Below are 9,062 nucleotides of genomic sequence, written 5' to 3' on the forward strand. Positions count from 1 at the left end.
GGGGGTTGTTAATCAGTTTCAGCTGCTTTGGTGTTAATGAAATCTACAACAGGTACACTAGATGGGCAACAATGAGACGACCTCCAAAACAGGAATGGTATATGTATATACACTGTATATAAAGTATATATATATATATATATATATATATATATATATACAGCTGCAAGAAAAAAGTATGTGAACCCTTTGGAATGATATGGAATTCTGCACAAATTGGTCATAAAATGTGATCTGATCATCATCTAAGTCACAACAATAGACAATCAGTCTGCTTAAACTAATAACACACAAAGAATGAAATGTTGCCATGTTTTTATTGAACACACACCATGTAAACATTCACAGTGCAGGTGAAAAAAGTATGTGAACCCTTGGATTTAATAACTGGTTGAACCTCCTTTGGCAGCAATAACTTCAACCAAACGTTTCCTGTAGTTGAAGATCAGACGTGCACAACGGTCAGGAGTAATTCTTGACCATTCCTCTTTACAGAACTGTTTCAGTTCAGCAATATTCTTGGGATGTCTGGCGTGAATCGCTTTCTTGAGGTCATGCCACAGCATCTCAATTGGGTTGAGGTTAGGACTCTGACTGGGCCACTTCATAAGGCATATTTTCTTTTGTTTAAGCCATTCTGTTATTGATTTACTTCTATGCTTTGGGTCATTGTCCTGTTGCAACACCCATTTTCTGTTGCGCTTCAGATGGTAGACAGGTGGCCTGTAGTTCTCCTGCAAATTGTCTTGATAAACTTGGGAATTCATTTTTCCTTCGATGATAGCAATCCGTCCAGGCCCTAAAGCAGCAAAGCAGCCTCAAACCATGATGCCCCCACCACCATACTTCACAGTTGGGATGAGGTTCTGATGTTGGTGTTCTGTGCCTCTTTTTCGCCACAAATAATGTTCTGTGTTTCTTCCAAAAAACTCAACTTTGGTTTCATCTGTCCACAGAATATTTTGCCAGTACTGCTGTGGAACATCCAGGTGCTATTGTGCAAACTGTAAACGTGCAGCAATGTTTTGTTTGGACAGCAGTGGCTTCCTCTGTGGTATCCTCCCATGAAATCCATTCTTGTTTAGTGTTTTACGTATTATAGATTCGCTAACAGGGATGTTAGCATTTGCCAGTGACTTTTGTAAGTCTTTAGCTGACACTCTAGGATTCTTATTCACCTCATTGAGCAGTCTGCGCTGTGCTCTTGCAGTCATCCTTTACAGGACGGCCACTCCTAGGGGAGTAGCAGCAGTGCTGAACTTTCTCCATTAATAGACAATTTGTCTTACCGTGGACTGATGAACAGCAAGGCTTTTGGAGATACTTTTATAACCCTTTCCAGCTTTATGCAAGTCAACAATTCTTAATCATAGGTCTTCTGAGAGCTCTTTTGTGCGAGGCATCATTCACATCAGGCAATGCTTCTTGTGAAAAGCAAACCCAGAACTGGTGTGTGTTTTTTATAGGGCAGGGCAGGGCAGCTGTAACCAACACCTCCAATCTCATCTCATTGATTGGACTTCAGTTGGCTGACATCTCACTCCAATTAGCTCTTGGAGATGTCATTAGTCTAGGGGTTCACATATTTTTTCCACCGGCACTGTGAATGTTTACATGGTGTGTTCAATAAAAACATGGCAACATTTCATTCTTTGTGTGTTATTAGTTTAAGCAGATTGGGATTGTCTATTGTTGTGACTTTGATGATGATCAGATCACATTGACCAATTTGTGAAGAAATCCATATCATTCCAAAGGGTTCACATACTTTTTCTTGCAGCTGTATATACAGTATCTCACAAAAGTGAGTACACCCCTCACATTTGTAAATATTTTATTATATTTTTTCATGTGACAACACTGAAGAAATTACACTTTGCTACAATGTAAAGTAGTGAGTGTACAGCATGCAGTACAGTGTAAATGTGCTGTCCCCCTCAAAATAACTCAACACACAGCCATTAATGTCTAAACCGAAACCAAAATGAGTACACCCCTAAGCTAAAATGTCCAAATTGGGCCCAATTAGCCATTTTCCCTCCCAGGTGTCATGTGACTCGTTAGTGTTACAAGGTCTCAGGTATGAATGGGGAGCAGTTGTGTTAAATTTGGTGTTATCGCCCTCACTCTATCATTCTGGTTACTGGAAGTTCAACATGGCACCTCATGGCAAAGAACTCTCTAAAGGTTCAGAAAAAAAGAATTGTTGCTCTACATAAAGATGACCTAGGCTATAAGAAGTTCGCCAAGACCCTGAAACTGAGTTGCAACACGGTGGCCAAGACCATACAGCGGCTTAACAGGACAGGTTCCACTCAGAACAAGCCTTGCCATGGTCGACCAAAGAAGTTGAGTGGATGTGTGTAACGCTCATGCGTTTTTTGTTAATGAATGGATTTGCAGCTGCAGAATTGTTACACTCAGTAGTCGTGTAGAGATTCTGTTGAACAACATATCCAACTCTCAGGACTTCATCACCGTGCACAGCCTGTTATGCAATATACATACACTCAATATGATGTTCCTGGAGTGATAGAATATATGATAGTATAGAGGTGAGAGACAGGCGATAGTATGGTGAGCACTCAGTAATAGTATTCAGGAGAGTGGTAGGTGATGGTAGTATGCAGATAGGTTCTAGCAATCATGTATAGTACAGATGGTAGGGGACAGCAGAATGTATACAAGATAGAGTAACCTAGTGCAATGATAGATGATGGTAGTCCCAAGAGCTAACAATCTATGCAGATGATAGGAATAGATTAGATAGTAATAGTCTTTGTAATATGCAGTAGATGATAGTGAAAGTATAGGTTAGGAAGGAATCCCCTGCGGGGTACATATCACTAGATAGTAGTAGCAAGGTCCAGTAGTAAGGAGTGATCCGGTAGCGAGATACGGGATCGGCAGCGAGGTTCCGGTTCAGTTCAGGCAAAGGGTATAGCTAGAAGCTCCGGCAGCACAAGACAAGGTAAGGTGAACATGCGGTGTGATCGAGCAATGAGTGAGAGCAAACCGGCGATTGAAATAGCCGCTCATAGCGGCGCTCGGCGATGATGTCATTGCCCTTAAAGGTGTATGCGTTCCATTTGGATAGCAAGATGGGACGCAATGTTAGGAGAGAAATGGAAATAAGGGTACCGTAGGTACCAGAACATTACAGTACCCCCCCCCCCCCTTAAGGCCGGCTCCGGAAGGCCTCTAGAACTGTTTTTTCCGGGTATTTTGAGTGGAAATGGCGAATCAGTCTAGGGGCATGTATATCGGATATATCCAGCCAGGTGTCGTCTTGGGGCCCATAGTTCTTCCATCGTACTAGATATTGGAGTCTTCTTCTATGGATACGAGAATCCAGAATCTCCTTTATCTCAAATTCTTCTCCGCCTTCAACTTGTACAGGAGGTGGAGGTGAGATGGTAGGCCTTATTCCTTGGTTAGGAACATGGGGCTTTAGTAGCGACACATGGAAGATGGGATGTATCTTGAGGTCTGTTGGTAATGTGAGTTGTACTGCAGCTTTTCCAATAAGCTTCTCTATTGGGAAAGGTCCCAGGAATAAGGGTCCAAGTTTTTTACTAGGGATCTTTAATCTCAGATTTTTTGTAGAAAGCCAGACAAGATCCCCAATGGCATATTAGGGAGAGGGTTTCCTACGAAGGTCGTAGTACCTCTTTTGTTGGCTATGAGCATGTGAGATGGTGGTGTTGAGCAAACCCAGGGAATCCTTTATTTGGGTAAGATAATCAGAAGCCACTGGATTACTTGATGGCAAGATACGTGGTGGAAGAAGTGTGGGATGAAACCCATAGTTTAAGTAGAATGGACTTTGTTTAGTAGTGCTGTGGGTCGCGTTGTTATAGGCGAATTCCGCCAGCGGGAGGAGGTCAACCCAATCGTCCTGTAGATATGAAGTATAGCAACGTAGATATTGCTCAATGCACTGGTTAACTCTCTCTGTCTGTCCGTTGGTCTGAGGGTGGTAAGGAGAGGTAAGTTTTCGCTCTATTCGTAGTATCTGACATAGAGCTTGCCAAAACTTCGAGATGAACTGTGAACCACGGTCAGACAGAAGTGTTTTTGGAATACCATGTAACTTAAAGACATGTTTCACAAGTAATTCCGCTGTTTGTTTGGATGAAGGTAGTCTTCGGATAGGAGTGAAATGTGCCATCTTGGTCAGATGGTCCACTGACACTAAAATGGTGTTGAATCCTTTGGAAGGTGGTAGTTCCACTATAAAGTCTAAGGATACCACTTCCCACGGAACCTGGGGTATTGGTAAACTACAAAGTAGACCCGATGGTTTTGTAGTGTCAATTTTGGACCTTGCACAGATGTCACAAGATGAAACGAACTTTTGTACGGTCGTCTTCATGTCAGGCCACCAAAACTGCCTAGTAAGTAGATTTAATGTTTTAGTCATACCCATATGTCCTGCCATAGGTACATCATGCGACAATTCCAAGATCTTGGTTCGCATAGTAGGGGGTATGTATAATTTGTCGTTGTAGTAGAGGAAGCCTTCTGCATCAGCATTTAGTTGTGGTGGAGGTGAATCCAGTCCTATGCTGTGCAAAATCTCTTCCTTCAGGGAACGGACAACACCGATAATACGTTCATAGGGTATTATAGGAACTGAGGGAACCTCGGCGTAGCCATCCTCGGTTAATCCGCTTTTTTATTTTTGTCTGCAGGCGTGTAGGTCACTAGAAAATTAAATCTCAGAATAATTATCAAGAATAACGACCATCGTACCTGCCGGTGGGAAAGAGTTCTATTAGTCTGAAGGTATTGAAGGTTTTTGTGATCAGTATATATAAGGATTGGCAATCGAGTACCCTCAAGTAGATGTCGCCAATTCTCTAATGCCAGTTTTATGGCTAGTAACTCTTTTTCACCCACTGGGTAATTCACCTCTGGGCTGCTTAATGACTTTGAGAAGAAAGCAACTGGGTGAAGTGGTGAAGTGTTTGTTGGTCGTTGTGAGAGAACTGCTCCTACTGCCATATTTGACGCATCTACCTCCAAGATGTATTGAAGGGATGGGTCTGGATGGCGTAGTATGGGAGCAGAAGTAAAGCTTGATTTCAACAAGCAGAAAGCTCCATTTGCTTCTTCTGACCATTTGAATGTTTTTTTTGTACTTGTGAGTTGTGTGAGAGGTCTCACAATGGCAGAGAAGTTCTTAATGAACTTTCTATAGTAGTTAGAGAATCCGAGGAATCTTTGTAATGCTTTGCGAGTTGTTGGCACAGGCCAATCTAGAATACAGGATATTTTGCTCCTGTCCATTTTGATTCCATTTTTGGATATAATGTATCCTAGGAATAGTACCTCCTCTTTATGAAATAAACATTTTTTTGATTTAACATATAAGTTATGTGCAAGTAGTCTTGACAACACGAGTCTTACATGTTTTATGTGCTCAGGTAAGGAATGAGAATAAATAAGTATATCGTCCAAATACACTACAACACAAACGTCAAGCAAGTCTCTGAATATATCATTTATAAATCGTTGGAAAGCTGCGGGAGCATTACACAACCCAAATGGCATCACGAGGTACTCGAACAGTCCGTATCTGGTTCTGAATGCTGTCTTCCATTCATCCCCGTCACGGATTCGAATTAAATTGTATGCCCCTTTTAGGTCAAATTTCGAAAAGTATGAAGCTCCGCGCACCTGTTCTATAAGTTCAGGAATAAGCGGTAAAGGATAACAATCCTTTATTGTAATGGTATTTAATTGTCTGAAATCAATAATAGGTCTGAGACTTGAATCCTTATTGCGGACAAAGAAGAGTCCTGCAGCAGTGGAAGAAGTAGAAGGTCTGATGAATCCTTTCGCCAAATTTTCATCCAAGTATTCCTTGAGATGAGAGAGTTCATCCTGTGAAAGAGGATAAACGTGACCGAAAGGTAATTTGCTATTAGGGAGTAGATCGATACAACAATCATAGTCCCTATGGGGAGGCAATATTTGAGCGTTTTTCTCAAGGAAGACCTCCGCCAAATCGTCATAACATGGTGGTATAATCTCATCCGACACCACAGACAGGATCCTTCCATATGATGAGAGTTTACACGTGGTTTCACAGTAGTGAGAAGAGAAGGTTAAAGTTCTTGTTTTCCAATCGATGATAGGTTGATGTATGTGTAACCAGGGGAGTCCCAAAATAATGGGAAAATGTGGTGAGGTCAGAACATCAAAAGTGGTGGTCTCCACATGGGATTTGTCAGCAGTGACGAGGAGTGCCTGTGTCTGATTGGTGATGGGACCAGAGGATAACGGAATACCGTTAATGAAACTAACAGAGACAGGTTTAAGTTTTGAAATAATAGGTATTTTATTTAAGGTAACAAAACAAGTATCAATGTAGTTTCCACAAGATCCTGTGTCAATCATAGCCTTGGTGGTGATCCTAGTTTGGTCCCACTGTAATGTCAAATGAATAAAAAGATAAGGATTAGAAAAGGAAGTTGTTAGTCCCCCTAGCAAGACATTTGAACACTCACCCTCTTTTTTGCGGACAAGGGGACAGCCGCTTATCAAATGATCCGGGGATGCGCAGTACATGCAGAGATGTTCGGATTTCCTCCTGGCACGTTCGGAAAAGGTCAAAGGTGGACGTATCATTCCTACTTCCATAGGAGTAGGGTCAACAGGCGACATCTGAGAAGGTCTGGACAATGGTAATCCCATCTTCTCAGCCTTTCTTTCTTGTAGTCGTCTGTCAATATTGACACTGGTCTGTATCAGGCCATCCAAGGTGTCAGGTAAATCCGCTCGGGCGAACTCGTCTTTAACGGCTTCTGATAGGCCGAGTCTGAACTGCGTTCGCAAGGATGTGTCATTCCACCCTGAATCAAGGGACCATCTTTTGAAATCTGCCACGAAGTCCTCAACAGGTCTACTTCCTTGTTTTAAAGCCCTCAATTGGGTATCAGCAGTACTCTGCTTATTGGGGTCTTCATATAAACTAGCGAGTTGCGCTAGGAATAAAGGATAGGAGTTAAGGAGTGGGTCATCTTTCTCAAAGAGAGAGTCTGCCCAGGCCCGGGGGTCACCCGTCAAATAGGAAATAGCGGTACAGACTTTGATTTGGTCGGTGGGATAGGTATGAGGTTTCAACAAGAAAAGCAATCGACATGCGTTTTTAAATTCACGAAATTTACTCTGATCACCAGTAAACACTAGAGGAGGGTTTACCTTAGGTTCACGGGGCTGGGCAGCAGAGAGCTGCGCAAGACGGCCAACCTGCTGTCTTAAAGCCTGATTTTCATTTTTTACCTCTGTAAGAGCAAGTATCAATGCATCTACTTGTTGTTTTAGTTGCATTACTTGAGTGGACAAATCTGCTGAATCCATATTTTTTTTTTTTAAGGCTCGATCAATCTGTAACGCTCATGCGTTTTTTGTTAATGAATGGATTTGCAGCTGCAGAATTGTTACACTCAGTAGTCGTGTAGAGATTCTGTTGAACAACACATCCAACTCTCAGGACTTCATCACCGTGCACAGCCTGTTATGCAATATACATACACTCAATATGATGTTCCTGGAGTGATAGAATATATGATAGTATAGAGGTGAGAGACAGGCGATAGTATGGTGAGCACTCAGTAATAGTATTCAGGAGAGTGGTAGGTGATGGTAGTATGCAGATAGGTTCTAGCAATCATGTATAGTACAGATGGTAGGGGACAGCAGAATGTATACAAGATAGAGAAACCTAGTGCAATGATAGATGATGGTAGTCCCAAGAGCTAACAATCTATGCAGATGATAGGAATAGATTAGATAGTAATAGTCTTTGTAATATGCAGTAGATGATAGTGAAAGTATAGGTTAGGAAGGAATCCCCTGCGGGGTACTTATCACTAGATAGTTAGTAGTAGCAAGGTCCAGTAGTAAGGAGTGATCCGGTAGCGAGATACGGGATCGGCAGCAAGGTTCCGGTTCAGTTCAGGCAAAGGGTATAGCTAGAAGCTCCGGCAGCACAAGACAAGGTAAGGTGAACATGCGGTTTGATCGAGCAATGAGTGAGAGCAAACCGGCGATTGAAATAGCCGCTCATAGCGGCGCTCGGCGATGATGTCATTGCCCTTAAAGGTGTATGCGTTCCATTTGGATAGCAAGATGGGACGCAATGTTAGGAGAGAAATGGAAATAAGGGTACCATAGGTACCAGAACATTACAATGTGCTAAGCATCATATCCAGAGGTTGTCTTTGGGAAATAGATGTATGAGTGCTGCCAGCATTGCTGCAGAGGTTGAAGGGGTGGGGGGTCAGCCTGTCAGTGCTTAGACCATACTCTGCACACTGCATCAAATTGGTCTGCATGGCTGTCGTCCCAGAAGGAAGCCTCTTCTAAAGATAATGCACAAGAAAGCCCGCAAACAGTTTGCTGAAGACAAGCAGACTAAGGACTTGGATTACTAGAACCATGTCCTGTGGTCTGATGAGACCAAGATAAACGTATTAGGTTCAGATGGTGTCAAGCGTGTGTGGCGGCAACCAGGGGAGGAGTACAAAGACAAGTGTGTCTTGCCTACAGTCAAGCATGGTGGTTGGAGTGTCATGGTCTGGGGCTGCATGAGTGCTGCCGGCACTGGGGAGCTACAGTTCTATGGTGGAACCATGAATGCCAACATGTACTGTGACATACTGAAGCAGAGCATGATACCCTCTCTTCAGAGACTGGGCTTAGGCAGTATTCAAAGATAACGACCCCAACACACCTTCAAGACGATCCATGCCTTGCTAAAGAAGCTGAGGGTAAAGGTGATGGACTGGCCAAGCATTTCTTCAGACCTAAACCCTTTTGAGCATCTGTGGGGCATCTTCAAATGGAGTGTGCAGGAGCGCAAGGTCTCTAACATCCACCAGCTCCGTGATGTCATCATGGAGGAGTGGAAGAGAACTCCAGTGGCAACCTGTGAAACTCTGTTGAACTCAATGCCCAAGAGGGTTAAGGCAGTGCTGGAAAATATTAGTGGCCACACAAAATATTGACACTTTGGGCTCAATTTGGACATTTTCATTTAGGGGCATACTCAC

This window comes from Pelophylax lessonae, assembly GCF_965119305.1.
Source record: "Pelophylax lessonae genome assembly, chromosome: 6".
Classification (NCBI taxonomy): domain Eukaryota; kingdom Metazoa; phylum Chordata; class Amphibia; order Anura; family Ranidae; genus Pelophylax; species Pelophylax lessonae.